General features: G+C 41.4%; 1 protein-coding gene across 4 annotated transcripts in view; it reads left to right on the top strand.

Moving 5' to 3' along the window:
- Nucleotides 1–23,721, top strand: part of TJP2 (tight junction protein 2) — a 64,020-nt gene that overhangs the window by 8,448 nt on the left and 31,851 nt on the right. For 2 of the 4 annotated variants that reach the window (XM_065657895.1, XM_065657894.1), the window contains exon 2: nt 4,274–4,394. The exons of 1 other annotated variant lie outside the window; for it this stretch is intronic. The gene's annotated coding sequence lies outside the window, so the exon portion shown is untranslated. Of the gene's footprint in view, nt 1–4,273; nt 4,395–13,404; nt 13,446–23,721 lie in introns of those variants that run through there. One more of the 4 variants, XM_065657892.1, reaches the window with a different exon arrangement.

The following is a 23,721-nucleotide window of genomic DNA, read 5'->3' as shown; positions in this document are numbered from 1 at the left end:
AGAGATTTAGCAAAGGATTAGTCAATTGGAGAGTGTGCATTATCCGGCCAGGCTTAGAACCGTGATTGTCTCTTCAATCATTTTTATTAGTGTCTTATTCAAAGATCGAATTATGTAACAATGACGTTTCAGGGGAATCTGGTAGGAGTTTTTCTTCGGTTTCTCTCTCCTGCTAACTCTTCAAGCCTGGGAGAGGGGGAAAAAGCATTATTTTTATTCTTTGAAGTGCAGCATGTTTTGAAAAGCAGCAGTTCAGATAGGTGAAGAGGCATGACTTCAGTCGCAGCATCTGCATTTGGATGATAACTTAGCGTGGTGGGACTCTTGAGAGAGGCAGGATGCGGTACAAGAAATATGTAACTATTTTAGAAGCGGCGATTGGTATTACTCCCCTTAACAAGAGAGAACTGCTTCCTGAGGGTAGACATGCAAATCTGTGGAAACACCCAGGGTAAGTGTTAAAAACTAATCAGTGAATAACTGTGGAAAAACCTGTGCGTACCTTGAATCATGCAATTTAAAAACTTGTTAATCTTTTTTCGTACCTTCCAAATGGTGTGTCTTCTGTGGTTGTAATTAAACTTTGTTCTTTCATTAGAGATTTCTGTGTACTTCTTGTCCTTGGCTAGTATAATAAGTAGGATAAGGTATTATTTCTAAATCAGGCGTTTGCTGAAGAACAGAAAGGCTAAACAGGTGTGTACTCAGCAGAATGAAAATTAAATGGTTGCTTTGTGTTTGTTACTTACTACTAAGCTGATGTGCATATGTATGCATTCCCCCTCCCCCATTTGAAGATATACATATTTTAGTTATATCCATGAGAGAACTAGCAGCTTCTAAAAATGGAAAAGAAAAACACTTTTCTCTGTGTGTGCAACTTTCCTTCTCTGCTGGGAAGCAAGAGTTCATCATACTCAGAAATACCATTTCCTTGAAGGAAAGTTTTAGTTATTAAAAGAGAAGTAAATTAAGGCTATTAATGTTAAATGTGAAATATTGAGCATTCTGGTTTTGTTAAAGACTATCCAGAGTGCTTTCTTGTGCCACACAAGTATTAGGCTTCAGAAAATTATTTCTGTTTATGACCGTTTCCTTCAAAAACACATGGTTTCAGTGAGAGGGGATTGTCATTCTCTCCCACCTTCCCCTACATGAGTGGCATCAATGGATGGGTGTCTTCACAAGCCCTTCTAGGCTCTCCTAGTTTTGCTGTACATTAGAATGCTGTCACTCTGTTTCGGACGTTGCAGCGGAGTGCAAAAAGTGAGTAGCTTGTGTTCAAGAGCAATTAATATGTTTGTACTGGTTTGGAATAGTTTTCTGTAAGCAAGACTTCAAAGAAAAGCTTGGAGTAAAACTCTGACTGTTTGGCTGTGACTGAACGCAGATTTATCCTATAATTTTTCCACAAGAGCACTTCCTCTGATGGTAGTAGCAACAGTAAAAGCCATTAAAATACAGTGCACAATATGATCTTTTTTTATAGTTGCATCACCAAAACCACGAAAACCAGTCTAGAATATATGCTGAAGCCAACAGTTTCCAGCCTGTTTTCTGCACAAGTATTCTTCAAGTTCATCCTAAGCTTCTGGTATCGTATTAATAAGTGCTTGTAGGGCTTTTTGTTAAAAATCTGCCCATTAAAAGGGGTTCTTAGGACAACGTATTTGGACACAGGACAGTGGAGTGTCCTGAACTGTGACTTCCTTTGATGGTTTTATGTAAGTTATCTACATGCCAGTCTCTTTGAATTTTGCAGCAACTCTTTACATGTTGATAAAACTCAATAGTTTGAGGAGTTGTGTTGGAAAGTAATGGTACATTCCTCCAGAATTCCTCTTTGCTTTCAAGTAGACTTGTTTGGCCAGAGTCACAGCTTGAAACAAGCCATCTAAAAATGAAACTTGCTAACTTCAGTATCCATTATTTTTTTGTTTCATAACTGTGACTGTTTGGCTTTAATCTACTACTGAGTGCTAGTCAGTGTCAAAGTGCAAAAGACACTACCCTGTTAATATTTGTGTTTACTTCCAGCATACTGGATCGGGTATCTCCCTACTTTCAGGGAGAGGTTTAGTTCATGCGACTGTTATACGCACTTGGAATTCCAAACTGGTTAAGATGTATTTGGATTATGTTTGGATTTGTCATTCCAACAGTTTCACAAAAGCAGAAAAGCTGTTGTCATTGGACTGTAATAGGGATCACTTTTATGTTTTCATTAAAACTTTTTGGGAACTAAAGGCTGGTAACCAGCGATTGCAGCAAAGTGAACCGTGAGTTGAAGAAAAAAGCTGTTCTTTTTTTAGCTGCAGAATGCTAATTCTCTACAACAGGAATAAGCAAATTTATAGCTCACTTTGCTAACATCATCTTATCACTCCACTTCTAGAGGTACCCTCTCATGTTCATAGGGGGAGAAGGTGTTTTAGAAGTGTGATTGTGTATAGGGGGGGAAAGAAAAAAGCAACAGACATAATGAGATGGTTCCCAAAACGGAACGCGGAACATGGGATATAGAAGTCCTCATCTGTCATCTCATCACTGCACAAATTCAGGTGCATGCTTAATTCAAATACCTCCTTTATTTCTCTTAATCATCTCCTAAAATTAACAGAAAAATAGCATTGGAGTGTGATGCCAGTTCCAGTGCCATCACTTGAAAGTTGTGAAAATCCTGATTTAAAAACCCAGACTAAGGTGTGAAAGAAAGCAGGAAAGGGGGAATTATGTTGTTTTGCCAAGGCATTCATTTACATTTCCATATCAAAGGCATTATAGAACATGTTTTTCTACCTCCATTTTTGCTTGGAATATTGATGTGTTTTCTGTGACAGATCTGTTTTTACGACTTTTGGCATCTTGATGTAGAGGCAAAATGATGACAGCAGTGGTAGTTTGGGTTTAGCTTCCTTGTGTAACTTTCCTGCAGCCTCTAGAATAGTATTCTGTGCACAGCCTGGAACAATAAAGCTGATGTTTGTTCATAATGCACAGCATAGTAAACTCATATTAAGCATCCTTTTGTTCTGTGACTTCAGAAGTCATGCCTTGATCCAAAACAAGTTTGTTTCAGCATAAAAGTATCTTTCTGGAAGTAATAATCAGCAGAGAGGGAAAAAGAACTTCTATTATAGTTTCACAATGCAATGTCTGGCAGGTGTTTGCATTTTTTGAAGTTTTTAAGAAGTTAATCTGTGACAATATGTATCTTTAAAATATCTTAGAAGTTTTAAGGTTGCTTTTTTGAACCTGGGTCCTCATCATGATTGCGCTCAAGAAAAGGTAGGTGCCAGACACAAGACACAATCTGTGAAATGTGGGGTATACGTGTAGATAATTGGGGAAGTTCTGCGGGATTCATTCAGTATCTCTTTCTTATGGCACTCTAACTATCTAGAAATGGCCAATGGGGTATTAAGCAGAACAAAAAAAAAAATACATTGGTGAGGAAAATGAATGAACAAACAAACTGTTACAGTATGGATAAGATACTCTGCTAGGGAAGTCCCTAACCACTGGCTTCTATTTCTGTCAAAAGTTTCTCCTTCATCTTAGTTAAGCCATTCATTTTCTGTTTTCCTACACGGGAAAATCAAGGGCTAGAGCAAGGGGTCGGGGAGAAGAGGAGACCTCTGGCAGGGATGCTGAATGGAAGCAAACTTACTGCCTTTGCAGAAGAGGGGTAGCAGAGGCCTGTTGCAGGTGAAGAAGTAGCAAATTACATTGGAATTTTTTTTTTTTTTTCCCCCTGTCATTTGGCAACTGGAGTGGATACGTTACCAACTGATATCACTGTAGCACATATACCTGGTTGTTCTTAGGGAAGCTATACTCAAGATACAGCGTTCTTACTGGCTTAACTTTGTACAACACTCTTGCGCAAGCTAAGCTGTCAGACTATGACTAAATTAAAACGCCCAGATGCCTTGTGGAGAGGACCAGTGCAACAGAGGGATTATAAGCATGTTTCCTATCTGTACCCTATTTAGTTTGCGAAAAGTCGTTGTTGCCTCGTGTGCAGGCATGTGTGGATGCCTGATGAGGGACAGTGCTTGAAGTGAAGTCTGAAGCATTGCTGCAAGTGCAAATACTGCTGAGTATGTCCTTTATTCAACTAATGTTTCCACTTGGTTGCCAGGGGAGCTGAAGCCTGGCAAACCAGTGAAATGTATTTTGTATTCTCTCTATCTCTAGGACTTCAATGTCCCAGGTTTCACAGTAACTCTTCTGTGATTATACATGACTCAAATGAAACTTTGTGTTTCAGGGAGCGAACTACTGCACTGCCGTCTCCTTGTGAGTGGGACTGGGAGCATAGCCGTACATCGAGCCCAAAGCATCTCTCAGCGAGTAGACAGAGACGCTCAAAATCTGTCATTCCTCACAAGGTACTAGTGAAGTTGCAACAGAAGTGGCCATTAGTTTAAAATTATGGATTCTTGTCATGTGCTAACTGAAATGTTTGTTCTTTTAGCTATGTTTTTAGGAGGTTTTAAGAAACTGTAGTTAATAAAGTAATATGTTGAAATCTGAACTCGTTCTTTTGGATTCCTGAAGCAACCTAGAATGAGCACATGTGCATTTTCTGAAAGCTGGATGATGTACAACAGGCCTCCAGAAGAGAAGGGACTTCTGCAATGAACTCAATATTCTGCTAAAGTTATGCAAATAATAATGCGCAGGCCTGCACTAGTTCATCTCTTAGCTAAACATTGGTAAAGAATGAATTTAATCTATGGTGATGTCTTCAGCAAATATAAATATTTAGCATGGGTTTGGGGATAAATAAATTACTTTAAGCGTGGAGGGTAATATTAATGGGAATTACTTAGTGACTCAGTAGAGTCCTGGGAAACAGAATAGCCACACACAGGGAGAGTTGTTTTGCTGCATATTTTATTATAGTACATCATTAAGGTAAATATAATCCTTTTGGCATCTTAACCTTGCTTTTGAAACCTTTTCTCAAGTGCTTCCAGAGAGAATATAAAATGCGTCCTTAGTTTTATGTCTCGATCAAACATGTTTGGCTTGTTTTCGTAAGTCATTTATAGATAACAATTTTAAGAGAGCAAAGGGCTTTTATGGTGTGTTGCAAAACTATAATTGACTTATCTTTCATTCTTGAGAGATGAATAGCTATTGCTGCTTTAGTAATTTACTTGGAAATGTGGGTATCAGTTGTCCTCTCTTTTTAGTTTGTGATGTGCTTAACCAAACCTACTTATCTGTTAGTTTAATATTCTGGGAGTGAGGGGAGAGGATGCTAGTTAATAAGACCCTAAAGACATGATACAAAAGGGAAAGAAAAAAAAAAAGTCATAATTTTATAAAATAACAAACAAGCAAGACCTGTTCACTTAGGGCACTGTGTGGGGGAAAAGATGATATTAGAGTATCAGTGAAGCATAGCTAGGCAGAAATGTCCCAGTTGAAGTCTCAAGCAGATCTAGCATTTTCCTCATAATAAAAAAGCTGTCGAGAATCTGGTGTGGTATGCAAACCTTACACCAGGGAATGTGGATACTTGGAAGCCCAGCTCTTAGCAAAAGAAACTCCAGAGCCATGTATCCACTAGAAAATATGTCTCAGAAGCTGCATCCAGCCACTTTGCCTGTGGGCTCCCAGGAGTTGTGGAACTGGCAAGTGAATGACCGGCATGGCTGTGTCCATCTTGTTTCTCCGTGATGATTGTTTTCACTGTTCTCCCTTGGACTCTCACCAGCTCATTTCGGTCCTTCCCAAAGAGCAGCACCCAAAAACGAGCATAATACCCTAGCTGGGACCTTACTGTTACTGAATAGGGCTGCAGAACTGCTTTGTTTCGTAATGAGCTCGTCAGCAGGAGGTTTGCCAGTATAAATAGGATGGGGAGAGGCAGAGCTTTGAAGCATAGTTTTAGTGCTCTAAAGGACTAACTTGGCTGAAGAACTGCTGTCTGGAGCTTTGTTCTTTAAATTAATCTCTGTATCAGAAAAAAATTAACAGGAAGGTTTTGTGTATGTTAGGTCTTGTGCATTCTGCATATTATTTTGCTTGTTCTTAATGAGTATAATGATCTCCATGAGAATGGGATCTTTGTTTTCTTTACTGTGTTGTCTTAATTAGTTTGAGCCATAAGAGTTGATTACCATGGTAAAGTTTTTCATGTTGTAGGGCTTGGCTTCTAGTGAGGGAAGGCAGATAAACAGCTGAAAGCAGATGATTGTTTCACAGCCTTGCAAGGAGTAGTCGAGAAGCATGGAGAAGAGAGGAAGGAAATGAGATGTAAGCAAAACGAATGTTCAAACAGAATGTGCTCAATGTGGTGCCTTCTGTTTAAAATGAATAAATTGGGGGTGGGGAAGAGATTTCCTTTCATGTGTTGATACGCACTTTTGTGTGGTGTTTGGGGAGAAACACAGTACGCACTTGTGTGGTTTGGATCTGTTTAAACTACTTATTTCATTCTTTAGAATAACAGTACTAGCTTTTGTAGCTTCCTAAATTAATAGCGGTCAAAGTGCTTATGTCAAATAAAGTTGCTTCAATTGCGTAATCCCTAGGGCTGTGGGGGGTGTGTGTGTCCAGGTAGAGTCACTGTTAAGTCCCTGTTTCACTCTCTAGCAGTAGGCCACACTGTTTCATTTGCTTGCCGTACTTACCAGTGTAATTTTCAAGACACTGCAGTGTAGTTTAAAAGATTGCACAGAAGAAAATGTGTTTAGAATAAATAGAATGTATTTCTTTATTCTCCCCACTATCCTTTTTTATTGACTATTATAAAACATCTTTGCATATTCTCATGCTGCTTTTTATCTACCCTGTGAAAAGTGCTGTACATCTATGTTTTCTAATTCACATTCTTTGCAAAGAAATGTCAAAACGAAGCAGTCTTATGCTGTTTTTTAGCAGAATAAACTTGTGAGGTCTAGTATAACAGATCACTAATATTTCAAAACTTTTGAGAAAAATATAGTTCCTGTATTTCATACTGTTAATATCTCTAGTGCTGTTCCTATTTGTTCAGCATATAACAGTTTGTCACAGTAGTTTTTTTAATTTGCTTAGAACAGTACTGCTTTGTGCTCTAAATCTTTATCTACGTGCTTTAAATTTCACTGATTTGAAGTGTCTATGTAAATCTGTATGCCTAAGTTACAAAAAAAAAAAAAATCCTTACCATGAGAACATCAAAATAGGTGGCCAGGTAAGCCACAGAGGATTTTGTACTGTTGATTACCCCAGAAAAAGTATGTATAAAGTATGGGATGCTGTTTATGTTGGGCTCTGTGTTTCTTCCAGGGACATCCATGCTTGCTAAAATAACAGCCTCAGAATTGCTGCTTTGAAACACGGAAAGTGTGTACAGCTCTGCATCCCTACACTAGACCAGATATACCAAACATACCGGACCCTGCAAGCTGCATGCCAAAATCTTTATGCTGCATAATCACAAGGTGTACTTTGAAAGTAGAGACAAGGGTCAGGTTAGTGAACACATCACTCTGCTTTAAGTTGGCACTTGAGTCATGCAGTAACCCAGCTAGTTCAGGTAGAAAGGAACCTCTGTTAGGGAATAGAGATCTAGGGCAAAGAAACTTCCGTGGCACCTCAGGAGGTTTCTAGCCCAACCTCTTGCCTAAAACAGGGTTGGCTGTGAGATCAGAACAGGCTGAATGGGACTTTACCTGGTTGGGGTTTGAAAACCTCCAAGGACGGAGATGGTACAACCACTCTGTGCCCTGGGTCCACGGCTTGGCTGCCCTCATGGGGTAAAAAATTTCTCTTTATATCCCTCCGAACTTCTCGTTTGAACTTCTGCCCATCATCTCCTATCCTCGCACCATGCACCACTTGTTAAGAACCTGGCTGCATCTCCTCAGTCTTCCCCCCATCAGCACCAATGGGCTGCTGTTAGGTGTCCCAGAGCCATCCTTCCTCCAGACTGAACAAGCCCAGCTGCTGCAGCCTCCTCCTGCGGCACCAGTGCTTTAGCCCCCACCATCCTCCATTGAATTTACTTCTACACATGGTAACAAGTGCCCAGATAGTATACGTGGCTTCTCTTGTCCCCTCAAGATAGAGACTAAGTGTGCCATACATGTGACTTAACCCCAGTGTAGAGCTGTATGTTTGAACCACATGTAGCTCCTGAGCAATTCAAGAGTCAGAGGTCAGCTGCCTACACATCTTCTAATCCTGAAGGTTGAATCTGTTAGGGCCCAGCTTACTATATAAAGAAGTGGATGTAATTGGATTTATGAATTATTTAAGTAGGACTGGGCTGACTGATTTGTGTGATTTTGCAGGCTGGTGACGAACAGCAGTCTGAAGAGATTGCCTGGAAGGGAAGGGGGAAAGGCTGTTTGGCAGCCTTTTGTATTTTTAGAAACTTCTACAGTACCTTTCATCAGAGGATCATGAACACTTGCTTAAAAACAAAAGCAAAACTGACATCTCTGTTCAGACAGTTCAACAACTGGGCTAGCAGCCTACATTCCCAATATCTCTTGCTGAAATCAGTTCTCATTTCTTTAAGGAGGTTGCCCATTTGCCATGCTGTCTAGCAGCACTACTAAGCATTGAACTCCAACATCAAAAAAAACCCACACCAAAACAAAAAAAACCTGGTTGTCAGAGGGGCCAGCTAAAAGGCTTGGTGGTGGGGAGAAGGCAGAGAGAATCTGAATCACAACATGGACACTAAGCTTGGTCACTGCAGGGAAGTGCTGAATAGCCTTACTTGATAGGCAGGAGTAATGGTGAGGGGCAGCTGCTTATTTTAAATTTGCATCCTGTAGTGTTAAATGGGTGTTCCCTCTGCTGATGTTGGAAGCAGCATAACTGCTTCACTAGAGCATTAGATAATTTATGGAATGCGTCCTAGGTTTTGCATGACTCAAGCTACAGCAAGTGATCTCTAAATTAGTACTACATAGACCACAGATTCAATCTGATTGTAGGCAAACAATGTCTGCCTTGATTGCTTAAACCGAAAATCTCAATGGGAAATGTGGTCACTAGAAGTTATTTGCATGTTTCTCATAGAGTTAGTACCAATTACTCTTTCCATGGAAGTTAATTTTAAAATGTCTCCACACCTACATAACATTTTGTGAAATCCCCTGCACATGATACTGCTTTGTACAGTCACTGCACATGCAAAATAGCTGGTTGTAAATACTGCAGAGGGCAGAGCTGCACATTTATAGCCCAGTTCATGTAATTTTGACATGGTGTTGGTACCCAGCCTTTACGCTTCATGATGCAGTATCCCTTCTAGGACTGATTACAACTGTACCTGCACCTCCTGTTTCAAAGGGAGACAATGAGTGAAAAGTGCAGGCAGCCATGCCTCCAAACATTCTTAGATGTGCAAAGACCTGCACAGATGGAACAGACCGTTTTTTCTGGGTGTCCTGCCCCTCTTCTGCTTGTGGGGCTGTCCTAGGTCAGTTTTGGTTAGTTTGTAGATATTCTATGTAGTCACTAGTGATCCACAACGTAGCGTCTTGTGCTGTTTAAGAGAAGCTGAGTCAGGAGAAGTTATGTCTAATTATACACTTAAATAGGTGCTGCTTTGAGCTGCAGTTTAAGGGTTTGGTTTTGTTTTCCTCGGTCTTACAAAGAAAGAGAATGGGAATGCTGTTCGCCAGTGGAATCACTCCTACATGAACTGGGTGCTTTGAGTATCTGTTCTCCCTTTTCCTGCCACAGGAGGCAGGAACTTGTGCTGAAGCTCTTGTCACTAATTACACTGCTATCTTGTGTCCTTCCATTTTTGGTTAAGGTGGCATTATCCTCCCAAATCCTACCTACGTATTCACCTGTGTGATGGTAGCTTGATCAAAGGGCAGAAAATACCCAGGAAGGCCTGCAAGTCTGTTCTATTTAGTTGATTTCAGTATAAGTAACTTGTAACTTGTGATATGTTCATAGCTATGCTGTCAGTATGGGCATCTGGGCACTTGGCCAAGCTCTAGTGTGAGCATGAGCACTAGAGGTCACTTACTGCTCACATTTTTGGGCTAGTATAGGATGATTTATCTGTTCATCATGGCAAAGTGGCTGTTTGGTTTGAGGGAAAAAAAAAAAAGCAGGAAAAGTTATGTGTCCTCTTACAAGTGAGAAATTTTAAGAACGAACATGGGAGATGTTTTGATAAGCTCAAAAGGATTGTTTTAATAGAATCATAGAAGAGTTTGGATTGGAAGGGACCTTCAAAAGTCATCTAATCCAATCCCCCTGCAATGAGCAGGGACATCTGCAACTAGATCAGGCTGCTCAGAGCCCCGTCCAGCCTGGCCTGGAACGTCTCCAGGGTTGGGGCACCTACCACCTCTCTGGGCAACCTGTTCAGTGTTTTATCACCCTCATTGTAAAAAAATTTCTTCCTCATGTCTAGCCTGAATCTCCTCTTTTTTAGTTTAAAGTCATTACGCCTTGTTCTATCACTACAGGCCCTGCTAAAAGGTCTGTCCCCATCTTTCTTATAGGCCCCTTTTCAGTACTGAAGGGCTGCAATAAGGTCTCCTGGAGCCTTCTCCAGGCTGAACAAGCTCAGCTGTCTCAGCCTGTCCTCACAGCAGAGCTGTTCCAGCCCTCTGGTCATTTTTGTGGCCTCCTCTGGCCCCTCTCCAACAGGCCCATGTCTTTCCTGTACTGAGGGCTCCAGAGCTGGAAGCAGGACTCCAGGTGGAGTCTCACCAGGACAGAGGGGCAGAATCATCTCCATTCACCTCCTGGCCACACTCCTTTTGATGCAGCCCAAGACATGACTGGCCTTCTGGGCTGCAAGTGCACATTGCCGGCTCATGTCCAAACTTTCATCCAGCAGTGCCCCCAAGTCGTTCTCTGCAAGGCTGTTCTCAATCCCTTCATCCCCCAGCCTGTGTTGGTACTGGGGGTTATCCTGACCCAGATGCAGGTTCACATGGGCCCACTTCTCAAACTTTTCTAAGTCCCTCTGGATGACATCCTATCCCTCACGTGTGTCAACTGCACCACTCAGCTTGGTGTCATCTGCAAACTTGCTGAGGGTGCACTTGATCCTTACATTACTGATGAAGACATTAAAAGGTACTGGTCCCAGTATGGACCTCTGCAGAACACCCTCTGTCACTCATCTCCATCTGGACATTTAGCTGTTGACCACTACCCTCTGGATGTGACCATCCAGCCAATTCCTCATTCATCAAACAGTCCATCAAATGCATATCTCTCCAATTTAGAGAGAAGGATGTCGTAGGGGGCCATGTCAAAGGCCTTAAGGAAATCCAGGTAGATTTTTTTTTTTTTTCCATCCAGGTAATTGTCTGTTTTTTCTGGAAAGTGAATTGAAACTAACTGATAAGCCATTCTCAGGTGACAATTTGTGGTAAGCGGTTGAAAACCAGCCTACTTTGCTTGCGTAACTGTGGTCGGTTCCTGTATCTTAGCTCAGGCTAGCTGTGTTAACCTTGCTTGCTGCCCTACAGGTTGGGGAGATATAGCCTGATAACCTCGCTGTTAGTGTTAATACCGTGTGGCTTTAATGAAGTCACAGAACATGCCAAAAGGAGGTTTTGGGCCAAACCAAACTTTTATCTGGAACAAGAAGTAACTATCTTCGGCCTTGGAAAGGACAGGCAGAGCCTTACATTGTTCTGACTGGCACTGCCTGCACTCTCCAGCGGGCTGGGAGGGGATCAGGAGTGCTAGCTCTGCATCTTCTGCCAGAGCCTGTGTGGAGGGAGATGGCTGCAGGAGGCTGCTGCCCTGCTTTATGCTGCCATAAACTTGGTATGTGTGTTAAGAGAATGCAGTTGCAGGGATCTAATGGCTTTTCTTTCCCCTGCCCCACCTTAAGCCTGGCAACTGCTCCCTTTGAAAAAGTTACTGCTATCCAGCTAAATACAAAAATTGACTTTGTCTGCAGCTATGCAGTCTTCAGAAAATCCTACAATATCCTACCAGAGCAAATACCAGCTCATGTTGTTTTTGTTGTGTCTTGTCACTTCAAGGAGCTACGTATTGGACAGTGGCTTTCTCTGCTGACGCTGTGGTGTAATACCCTATGCTGATGTTGTCAGTCAGTGCTCGGTCTTTGGGAAGTTGCCTCCAGTTTGCAGAGAGGTGCAGAAGCACTCAGTGGTGCAGAGAGTGGCAGCTGTTTTGCCTTGTCCTGCTGTGTCTCATGGACCAATTCTCAATGCCAGATGCTATGACAGTACCCCATGTGCATGAGGAGCCTGGCCCCCTACACTTCATTTTTCCAGGTGGACTTTGGTGGTATACCAGACGGCTAGTGTTCAAACAAAAGTTGGATGGTAACCCTCTCTTGTAAAACTGAGAGGAGGGACCAGATGAAAGAAGAGCTAAGTGTGTGCTTTGGCATTTTTCTCTCTAAATTTGAGGGTAGGCCATACAAAGTAACATGCTGTTTGCATTCTTTTTTTAAAGTACTGGCCTGAGAAAGCGCTTCCCTTACAGTTTGTCCTCATTCTTTTTTTTCTTCCTTCCAAGAATTGATTCAAGTATTGGCTCATACACCCAAAATAATGTAACTCCAGGAAGACAGTAGCACTGGGAAAGAAATCTTTATTTCTGAACTTCTGCCGGTCTTCTCCTTAGTGCTTTTAGTGACCATCATTTCTGCAAGCTCTCGAGAATACTGGTACCTCAAGAACATGCTTTTTTAAAAATATGTAATTACGGCCTCAACTGAGGAATTCAGCCTCTGAATTAAAAGCAGCAGTGTTGACTGTGAGACTGATGTGGAAGGGCTGTTAGGTGGTGGGAGGGGAACCCGACCGAGGCTGCAGACTTGGGGAAGCCATTGCGTGGAGGGGGTGGCTTTTGAATCCCTATCCTCCTCAAAACACACGAACAGAAAAGGTAGAAATGACCGGTGCGTTTCTGTTTGGCAAAGCAGCTGTGGACACTGCCCGAGAGCCTCACGCCAGAAATGCTGCGTGGGCCGGGACCGCGGGCCCATCTCTCCCGTTTACCCGGTGACAGGCGTCAGCAACCGGCCGCTGCCAAGGGCAAGAATACAAGAAATATTTTTGTAAATGGAGAATAACAATTCTTTTCTTCCCAGGGAGAATGAAAATGTTTCTCCGCCGCCCCGGGGCGTTTGCGGGCTTGATTGGCTGGCGGCTGAGGGCGGCCGGGCCCCGGCAGTACAAAGTCGCTCTGTGGCGGGCTCCTCAGTGCCGCCTTTGTCCCTGACGGGCTCCGGCCGCCCCCGCCGCGCCTCTCCCGCCGGCCAGAGGCTCGACCGGTTTCCTCCGGCCTTTCCCGGGCAGCGAGGCCGAGGTTGGGGAGAAGCATGCCCGGCGCTGGCGGATTTGACCGCTAGCGCCGGTAGCCGCGGGCGGCAGCGGCCCCGCGGCGGGGCGGGCGATGTTACTATGGGAGCGACGCAGGGCTCCGCCGGGAGCGAACCACGGCAGCCCGCGGGGGGGGCGGAGCAGGTCGGTAGCCTCCCACTCGCTCACCGTGCTCCTCCTCCTGCCGGGCTCGCCCCCCGGCACCCCTGGCCGCGGCCATGGTAGTGTCCCCGCGGCAGGAGGCAGGGCGGGCGGGGCAGTGCGGTGGGCCGGGGCCGGGGCCGGGGCGGGGGCGTGTCTGGCGCTGCGTGTGGCAGTTACAGGTGCTAACGGGCCTTTCAGACCCGCTCAACGGTCCCGGTGGCCGCCGCGGCGCCGCCTCCGAGCCAGGCCGGGACCCCCGCCGTGCGGGCGGAGAGGCCGCGGCTGTGAGGAGGAGGTGGTCGCGGTTGGGGCGGGAGTCGGGTTCGCTCGGCTGGGTCCCGCTGCCTCGGGCTGGCCGGGGTCACTGCTGGAGCCGAAGCGCGGTGGAGATCCCGTGTTTTTTCGGTTAAATCGGAGCGGGAAGCTCCAGGCTGGCAGGCAGGAGCAAAGGGGCGTTCAGCTCCCTTGTGCGTGTCGGTGCGTGGGCTCGCCGCTCTGTTTCTTGTGTCTTGAACGCCAGAAGACAAACCTTAATTTTATATTTTAAATACTGGTTGCGCCCAGGATGCAGGTCAGTGTTTTAACCAGGAATATCCCTGTTTCTGTGGAGAAACAAACTCCCAAGTTCGAAAAAGAAAATCCTCCCTCTCCCTGCCCCCTGCATCGTTGTTGGTTTGGTGTTTAGAGGCTGTTCAGTTTTTATGAGAAGAGGTGTTTTCCTACACCTGTTGCTGAACTGCAGTAATCCGTGTAGCCACAAACACAGAGCAGTAGCAGGCAGCACCTGTCGGGACTGGAGAGGCAGTGCAGTGTGTGTGGTGTTGCAGGAAACTTGAATTCATCTGTAGTCATCTCCCCCACCCCTGCTAAAATGTGGATAGAAGCCATAAGGATAAGTTATTTATGCTTCGTAGTTTTGTGGCTTGGAGAGTAATTCCTACTGTAAGTATCCTTTTTGTGTGCGGAGTCTTTGTGTGTTTTCCAATATCCCATACTGCACATGTTAGGGGTATTTATTTGCCGTCAGTGAACCACTTCCTTTTATGTGATTATCTCCAGATTGTGTGGTGTGGGTTTTGTTGGGGGGCAGGGGGTGTGTGCTTTGTTTTTAAATATAAAAGGTTGTGCAGTTGATCCGAATTAACTCGGTCTTACTCCACCCTTCACGTTCTGTTATCTTCATCATCTTCTCTACTTGTCTGTTTCATCTGTTCAGAATCCATGGTGTAAGCTCTTTGACACAGATCCCATTGTATTTGACACTTCTGTTGCTGGAATACGTTTACTAAGTAGGTGTAGTCATTTGCTGATGGTTCGGGTGAGAGAACCATAAATATCTGACAATGTGTTGGTGACTTGCCTCGATGAGGTTTAAATATGTTGACATGAGATGGATGGAAAGCCTGACTCTGCATGTGTGAACTATAGTAGTTGTAGAGCTTTTATTTACAGTTGCATACTTTAGACATACACTTTACATGGCTATTGCTTGAATACTTCATTTAAATTAAATTAGAGTGAGTATGGAATGGTTCCTGAAGGAAGACACCTTGTAGTATATTTCAGCAAATGGTGTACTGGTAGATTGTGCTGTCAGCCTCCTCCCATTTGTTTCAAATACCAACATTTTTTGGACCTGCTTTTATTGGTAGAATCCTTGCCCTTTTGAAGTTAATGATGACACTTCTGTTGGCTTGATTTGATCGAAGATTTCGCCCTTTTTTGTACTTCACTATTTATACCACAAACTTTCTCTTCTCTGTGGAGAAAATGCATGTTTAAAGAAAAAAAAAAGGTTGACAGGTTTCTAATGAATGTATGAGGTCTTTGGGTATGCCTTTCATGTAAAGAAATAGAATTAAATGGTTTGGATACAGCTTCTTTTTATTTCACAGCTGTGAGTCTATGCAGTATGGGAATATGCTGTGTTGGCTATGAATTCAGTGGCAGCTTCTCTGTCAGCAGAAACAGAGTTTTGGCTGATCTTTTCTCCTGCCTATTGTTTGAGACTGAGAAAGCTCATGTTTCCTGTGTGAACTAAACTTAAGGAGGGAGAAATTGTTGGTGTGGCTCCTGCAATGGTTATGTTCCGTATATTACAGTTACTAAAGACCACAATTCTGTTTCTTTTACAAAGACAACAGTTTGTTCTTTATTTTGTAGAAAAAGACAGAAAAATAATCTGAGAGCTACTACAGCTATGACTTCTAGTTTCATCTTTGTTTTCCTAACAAAGCTATGTAAACAATGTAAAATTTATGGCTACAGTTTTAGGAATTCAATTTTTCACAGCTTGTGATTATTAGAAATATAACACAAATGAAGATTCAGCTGACAATTGAAACATTTTTTGAGTCCTTTGGGTAACAGAAAGTCATAAGTTGCATTATTTTCTTAGGATGCTGAAGTCATTGATCGCTGCAGGGAATTTCTTTTCTGAGTGACCTGTATATAGGTTATGAGCAAAACAGTACGGTGACATTCATGGTCATGTTAAAATTGCAAATAAACTTAAAATCACTTTGTATTTTAAATCTGTATTTGGAATGTATTTCTTACCATAAAAATGAAGAACTAGCCAATAATTTTTTTGTGATCCATGCTGATAAGACAGACTGCAAATACCAGCCTTAAGGCAGAATTGTGTCCCTGAATGCATCTCAGCTGGAACGTACAGTGGAAACTAATACATACATGCAATTACTCTTGGTGCTATGTGAGAATAAATCATCTAATTTACTAAACAGGAGGAGAGATGTCTTCATGAACCCTCCAGGCATCTCTACCCAGTAACTTAAAAATCCAGTAAAGAAGAAAATGGTCCTTCCAGGCCTACAGTGGCAGCAGTTAAGTAAACATACAGATGGTTGTCAGCAGCTTTCCAGGTGTTTGTGCTGTGTATTGTGCCCTATTAAATAATCAGAGAGCAGTATCGTTTTACATATTCTGCTGCTGGAATTTCTAGATCTGATTAACGTTACTGTGTGTTTCAAAACTAGATTTCAGATAAATTCTTGTGGGAAAAAGAAAAGACAAATTATCAAAAAAGAAAAAACTTCTTGAAAAATGGGTGTGATCCGACAACTTCCTTATACAGCTACAAGAACTGATACACCCATCAGCCTGCTATGTCTTTCCCTTGCACATGCATGCCTGTTCTGTGATGGGAAAGCATTTTGGATGCTTACCCATTATGATTCTTAGTATGAGCTTTTCAGAGAGAATGCAGAATGTCCAGCTAGACTGTCATTCCAGGCTCCACAAACAAAGCTGTGAGAGGCAAATTGTTGGCTATTGACTGAACAGAGCAGCATGCTGCCAGAGTCAGTGCTTGGCACTGGTTGCTCTTCTTTCTGTGTTCCAGTACTGCAAAAATCTGGATAATGTGGGTTTCTTCTAGTGGCCAGGGCGGAGTATTCTCCTGTCTAGTGTTTCAGAGGCTTTTTGAAGAATTGCAGAACAGGATGAAAAACAGTTAACTGTTGTTGTTGTTGTTGTTACTTTATTTCTGGAATAAAAATTACTTAGGAAAACAATAAGTGGTCAGTGGTTTTGGTTATTCTGTTCAAAGTCAAGCTGATACCTCTTTAAAGCAATTGAAGTGACAGTAGCATAGCTGATTGGTGTGTTCACTCCTTAGATGATACTGTCAGAACTTCTGTTTGTGTGTATAATTGTACTTGCATTGTTTCGTCTGTGGACTACATAACAGCTACATTTTGGCTGTATTTTTTTATCTTGCAACACCCGTAGTTTCTTGAAAGTCTTGCAGTTTAGCATAAAAGTAGGGTGGTTGTTCCTGAGCCAGTACTTTGGCAGGAACTCCTTTTCAGTTGCTGACAGAGTTGTCAAATATTATACGTGCTTTATCTCGATAGGATGTGTTACAGTAGATGAGGCTGCAAAAACCCTGGGATCAGACTTCTAAAGACATAGTGTTGATTGCAGATGGATGCCTGTTGGCATTTCCAATAGCTGCTATGCATTCGATTCTCCTTTGGCAGTTATGCTTCCCTAGCTATTTGTGCACAGTGCCAATTGCACTTAAAAGGTTTAAGGGTGGGTTTAGATGGGGGAAGAAGGTGGAGAGATCTTCAGTCATGTGTCTCAGACACCATTGCTAAACTACTGGTTAAATGTGAAAAGCCTGCACGAGAGTTGGTACATCAGTCTGCTGTCCTGCTGGTGTGTGTGAAATACTTGTAATCTAGTCTGACATATGGGAATGCCTTGAATATGTTTTGTCATTTTCTGTGAGGCTTTTTGTTTGACAGATTATTATAATGCCACTTTAATTTTAACATTGCTATGGTGTTAAATTATAGAATTCCATTCATTAAATTTCATCCATTAACTTCTCTGCCTGTTGTAATAATTTGACTGAATTTTCTGTTCTTTTCCAAGCTTTCTTTACTGGCTTTCCTGATGTCTTCTGCAGCAATAAGGATGGACTAAAACCCTCGGATCATAATTATTTGAAATGGGGTTAAATTTTTCTTACCTTTTGTAAAGTCTGTTTGTCTATAGGCACGTATATAACTTCTTTTGGATGGGAAAAAAACAGAATACTTCATCATAGTTTGCTTCTGCTCTGTATGTCAGAAGGTCTTTGAAGTGTATAATGCTCTTTTATGTGGTTCAAACCACAAGAAGAAAACTTTCTGTTCTGAATCTCGGTTGAGAGTGAGTTTTCAGTGGCTACCAAAGTGAGCTGTGCTCTGGGTGGTAACTTAATGGAAGCATTTCTAAACCTTAATGATTCTGAGATGTTTAATTTCCTTTTAGCCACATATGCAAAAGCATCCTCTTGTTTTTCTTTCTCAATCCTTTTCAAAGCCTCGTGATTTATGAAAGTGGCTAATGGTCGCGGAAGGAGGAATAAAATTTCTTCTGTCACTCTTCTGATCTTGTTCTGGTCAGCTTATCCTTTGAGGACTTCAGTTTGCAGTTCGGTGGAAATGGCACTGTTTCACAGGGATGTGTCGGTTTGGTTTCATTAAATGGCTGGAGCAAAGCCTCAAGTTCCTTACGTTGATGTTACATGCATGTGAACTGTTGACTTGGTAGAAAGACTGCATCAAGGGTTCTAGTTTCAAATGGTTCTACTGTCATCCTTTCAAAAGAAGCAAGACCAGCTGCAGATGTACTCAGGTTAACACTTAGGGAATGAATAAGACAAGTGAAAGTTGCTATCTTGATATTAAAGAAAATGGTTAGTTTTGAAATAAGTCGAGAGGTGTCTGAAATGTTCTTTATAACAAGATGTTTGGATGTTACCAAAGTCATACACTAGTATATAACTGCATGATACACTTCAGCTTCATGTCAAACCTTGCAAAAGAATTGAGGAGAAGGAATGGAAAACACTTGAATTTTGCCACTCTCATCTGCCCTCCTGTTTTCTTACCTCAAAGTGTTTTTCCCAGTGTCACCAGGTATGTGGTAAGTTTCAGTGTAACACAACTTTATATTGGATTATAGGGGTTTTTTCTTTGTTTGTTTCCTCTTCTTCCAAATGTACTGGGAAGGATATCAGTATAAGACTTATGGACCCAAACCCTTCAAATGCAATCCCCAGATTTGCATTTGCATCCATACATCCTGCTGTATGGATGACAGAAATATTACTGAACTCTCTTTTGCAACAGATTTTGCTCTCATTTTAGGGATGTGTGAGAGATGTTAAAATTTAGAGGTGAACTTCGGCGATGCCTTCTGGCATGACGGAGTAGGCTGTTGAGCGTCTTGAGGCGCGGGTGAGTTGCCTGAGGCTTAGAGGGCAGGAGCATGGTGGCAGAAGAAAAGGAAAGCAGAGCGTTATGACTACTGTGACTAGAAAAAAGGGGGGATCTCCTTGTAAAACGAGGACAGCAGAGCAGTCTGTAGTTTCAGTATGCTGACTAGTGCAATTAGTATCTCTGTAAGAGTTGGTGAATGAATCAAGCTGTTGTAGCGCACATCTGAATGATGGTGAACATACAACTTCAAAACTGCTTGATTTCATAAAGATTTATATCTTTTGAATTGTCAATTTAAAATTCTTTAACAGAAATTTGAATTATGTTTTTACTGTTATAGACATTTAAATGCATTTGAAGGTTTTCTGTATCTACCTTCGTGTGTCAGTGACCTCTTTGACATTTGTTTTGTGAGGCTTGTGATATGGCATTGATAATTGTATTAAATACCTTGTATTGTGTGAATTTAATGGGTTTTAGTCTTAGATGGGGTCAAATATACCATTAGACTTAAAGCATTATACAGAACCATATTGAAGTTTATTTCTGTCAGCCAAAAAAGAAAGCTAATGTGACAATATGCAATCTTACTGCCACAGGAATGCTGGAACAAAAGCAAAATGTTTCCAAGAATACGGCATATCATTCTTCTATTAATAGAATTAGAACAAAGAATACTAGAAACCTTAACAGGGAAAAATATCTAGTTTGGTTTGGGACTAAGCTCAGAAACTAACAATTGTACACGGTTTTGCATTGTCTTGCATTATAACTAGATGATTAAATATAAATGCTGACCTTATCGTATTGTATCCCAGCAGTGAAATGGCTTTTTAAAAACCAGTTACATAAAGTAGTAGACAGGTACCCAGCTTGTTTTCCTCAAATTTTGGAGCTGTAGTTGGTGCATAACAAAGTTTATGCAGTCACAGAGTCTGTAAGGGCCGTGGAATGGCAGAAATGTGATTTCTCACCAGTAGTTGCTTGATGGTAGAATTAGTCACTTTTGTTTGGTTTTCTCTTTGAATGTGGGTGCAGGAAGCAAAAGCATTTAAAAACAGTAGCAGTAGAAGATGTATCACTGCAGCTGAACAAAATTGTAATGAGTGCCTTGGACCATGTAATGCATATGGTGCCTCTTTTTTTCCTTTCAAATTTTTATTTTAAGACGCTGCGAGAGTAAAAGCTGTGCTTTGGCTGCAGGGAGTAATTGAATCTGAAATGAGACACTTAAGGAATGGTGGCTCCATTTTTATTTTTCATGGTTGACTTGGTTTTTTAAATTAGTTTATCTAGCACAGTGAAATTGATTATGCTAGTGAATTTACCTCTCTGTCAAATCCTGATACTGCAAATACATCAGAACAAACACTTTTTTTATGATGCCAAGCAAAAGATGGTCCTCTTGAACTTAGCTTGTACACGAACTGCTTGAGCACTTCTATTCTCAGGCCTCACTTGCATGGACATCTTTAGGAGCAGAAGGTACCAAAACAGTGTGCCTGGAAAGAAATATGTTAGGTTTTACAATTAAAGTAAATGGGGGTAGTTAAGTCAGAGACAGTCTTTAAAGCAGTTGTTGATAAGGTGAACTGAAAGTTTAGTGTCCCTTCACTGGTGTTACCTTCTCTTAGTGTATACGAAGAGACAAAGACACCTTAGTCTCTGTGACAAAGTGAAAGCCTAGGAAAACCATTCAGAAAACAAAACAGTAAATAAACTCGTTTCACTTTCCACTGTGTATATACATATGCCACATAAACAAATATAATCGATCTGTTAGCCTTTTGCTTAGATTAATTTTGATCTTCAGCTGAAACTGCTTGGCTTCCAGGTTTTTATCTCCTGAAGCCTTGCTATGTTTTTTTTAAAAGGGGTGGAGGGGAAATCCACTTTATTGCAAGACTTGGCACATGCCATCTGCCCAAGAGGTGAGGTTTGTTCTTTTCTGTAGAACCCCTTCAACACCTGTGGGAGATTAAATTAGTGTTTCCAAGGCTAGTGCTGCATGTCCCAGAACACTTGGGAAAAACAGTTTCTGGCTTTCCTCTGTGAAGCAACATCTAAAAAGGAAGAAAAATTTGATGAAGAAGTGTTAGTTCCTACAGTATTTTTTCTGAAGAGGCAGAAATTATTTTCTAAAAAACAAAACCCAAAATAATTTAAAACATTTTTGCTGCCTCCCCCCACCCCGCTTTTTTTTTTTTTTTTTTGGACATGGGATCTGTTTTCTTCTCCAAAATGGCAATTTTGTATTTGAATTGATGCTGTTCCCTCAGAAATTTTGAACAATTGTTTGCTTCCTGTGGGGGGAAGCACTGGAACAATCGCAGCATAATGTCACCAGGTTAATGACAAAACTGTTGTTGGGCAAAAGATAGTGAAGGGAGCTTGCTCCTGAAATAGATCCAAGCTATATTTTTATGAGTTTTAGGTTTTCAGTAGGTAAGACCTGTCTATCTTGCAGCTGTGTCTTGGATACAAACATTTGGGTTTCGTTTTTTTTGTTGCGTGTTGGTTGGTTTTTTTTTTTGTACCCTCCCTGTCTTGAACAGGCTTTTGTTTAGTTTGTAATGGGATATTGTACTGGGTTTTGATGATGCATGTGTATGCATCTAAGCTCAGTAGAATTCAGCTGTAACAAGTGTAAACTCTCTGCTTGTGTCTTCCACCCCAACCCAGAAACGTTTAGAAATTTTGCCTGTATGTTTTAAATTTGTATGGCATGTAAAGGTTGTGATTGAATTGGTTATACTCTGGTGGGTAGATACTGCTTTTAGCCCTTCTCACCCCCACCCCCAATGGTAAATGAGGACCTGCTCCTGGTAGCATGCCATCAAAGCAGTTCAGATGGCTGCTTTTGCGTATACCCCCTTCCAATAGTAAAAGAGGGAACAGTCAGTTGTTAGATGTATAGTTGCTCAAGAAGCCTCATAGTTTTTAAAAGGCACCATGCTGTCCTAGAGTAATTCCTGGGTATTGAATTGGAATGATTAACTGTTGTTCTTACTGGCAGAGATCACAAGTACTGTGAAATACAAGTGAATGAATTTGAGGAAATTCCAGTGTGTGTTGCTTCACTTTTCTGGTGTAACGAGAAATTATGCCTTGATATCAGCAGAATTAGGACCTTAAAGGACCTCTTGGTACTTCCTGCATGTATAAACTACTTATGTTCAGGTTAAAAGTAGCCTGGAAGAAAAAGCTTCACTCCAAAAATGTAACTATAGTTCTCATTTTTATTGTTAGTGCTAAAATGTAGTATTTCTAACTGTAGGTGCAACTGTCATGTAGTATTGGTTCAAAATATAGTTTAGAATTTTTCAGCTACCAATTTCCATGGTGTCTTGGTGTGACTGATGAGTAATATGCATCGTTTCTCTTTGGAGTACCAGATGTTTCTCTCTTTTCAGAACATAAAATTGCTTGGGGAATATGTTTATTTCCTTTGTACAAACAGTGCAATTAATTCTTGAAATAATTGTGGTGGAAAGGCACTTAAACTTAATAAAGCTGGAATTTAAAAAAAAAAAAGTCTGTTTGACTGATGATAGGATCTGTGCTTGAGATCAAAGAAACAAAACAAAGAACACCTAAACACCTAACATCATATTTCTTGTCATCTTTTGTCTGAAAGGAAAACTTTGAAACAGGATTTTGGCCTAACAAGATGTTAGGCCTTTCTCAGAAGTTTTTAACTGCTACAACTTTTATTTATGAAAATCACTCAAATGCCAACCTGTTTGGGAAATATGTGAAGATATTTGCTATATTGAACCACTTCTTCAGAGACGTAAGAATATGCAGTGTGCCAAAGCAATAGCACGAAGTTGTAATTCTAAATTCTCAAACTCTAAAGAAATTCTGTATTTAACGTCTTGTTTTATCGGGCAGGGAAGTGCCTGAGTTGCAGATTCACTGCACCACCTAGTGTCTCTCTGGGTTAGTTGCGAGTTAGCTCTCAAGTTTTGCTGGCTTTTGTGGATTGCCTGCAGTGTGCAAAAAATAATTTGTCAAAAACTCGGTGGGTTTCTTCTGGAATGTGAGATTTCCTGCTTGTTTTGCTGATCTACTCTAGACTTCTAAGTGCCCTGCAAGTTCAGTGCGAAATGGAAATGCAGCTCCTGGTGCTTGTATGGCTTTTTAATATGCAGCAAGAGGGAAAAAGAAGCAGACTTGCTTTCTGTTCATCTGTACTACAAGGGCAGATATATTTAGTGTGTGTATATAAAAATATATTTTATTAATATATCTTAAAATATATATGAGATTATATCATAGTATTACATTAATACTCGCAAAGCTTTCATAAATGTTTTTTCTAGAATATGGGCAAACAGACAAGATACATGACCTGTTCATGTCTGTCAGGATATGCTAGGGTAAAGTGTATACATGAGGGTAGTAATCTCTTGTTTTATCAAAAACGGATGAACAAGCAGGGGAGAATATGTTTTCTCATACTCTTAGGTACCCTTAAAGCCACTCAGGAACTTTAATTTTCCTGTATTTTGCATTAAAAGTTTTTTTTTTTCTGT

Source organism: Caloenas nicobarica, chromosome Z (genome assembly GCF_036013445.1).
Source record: "Caloenas nicobarica isolate bCalNic1 chromosome Z, bCalNic1.hap1, whole genome shotgun sequence".
NCBI lineage: Eukaryota > Metazoa > Chordata > Aves > Columbiformes > Columbidae > Caloenas > Caloenas nicobarica.
The sequence above is the reverse complement of the archived record's forward strand: the minus strand, read 5'-3'. Positions and strand labels throughout refer to the sequence as shown.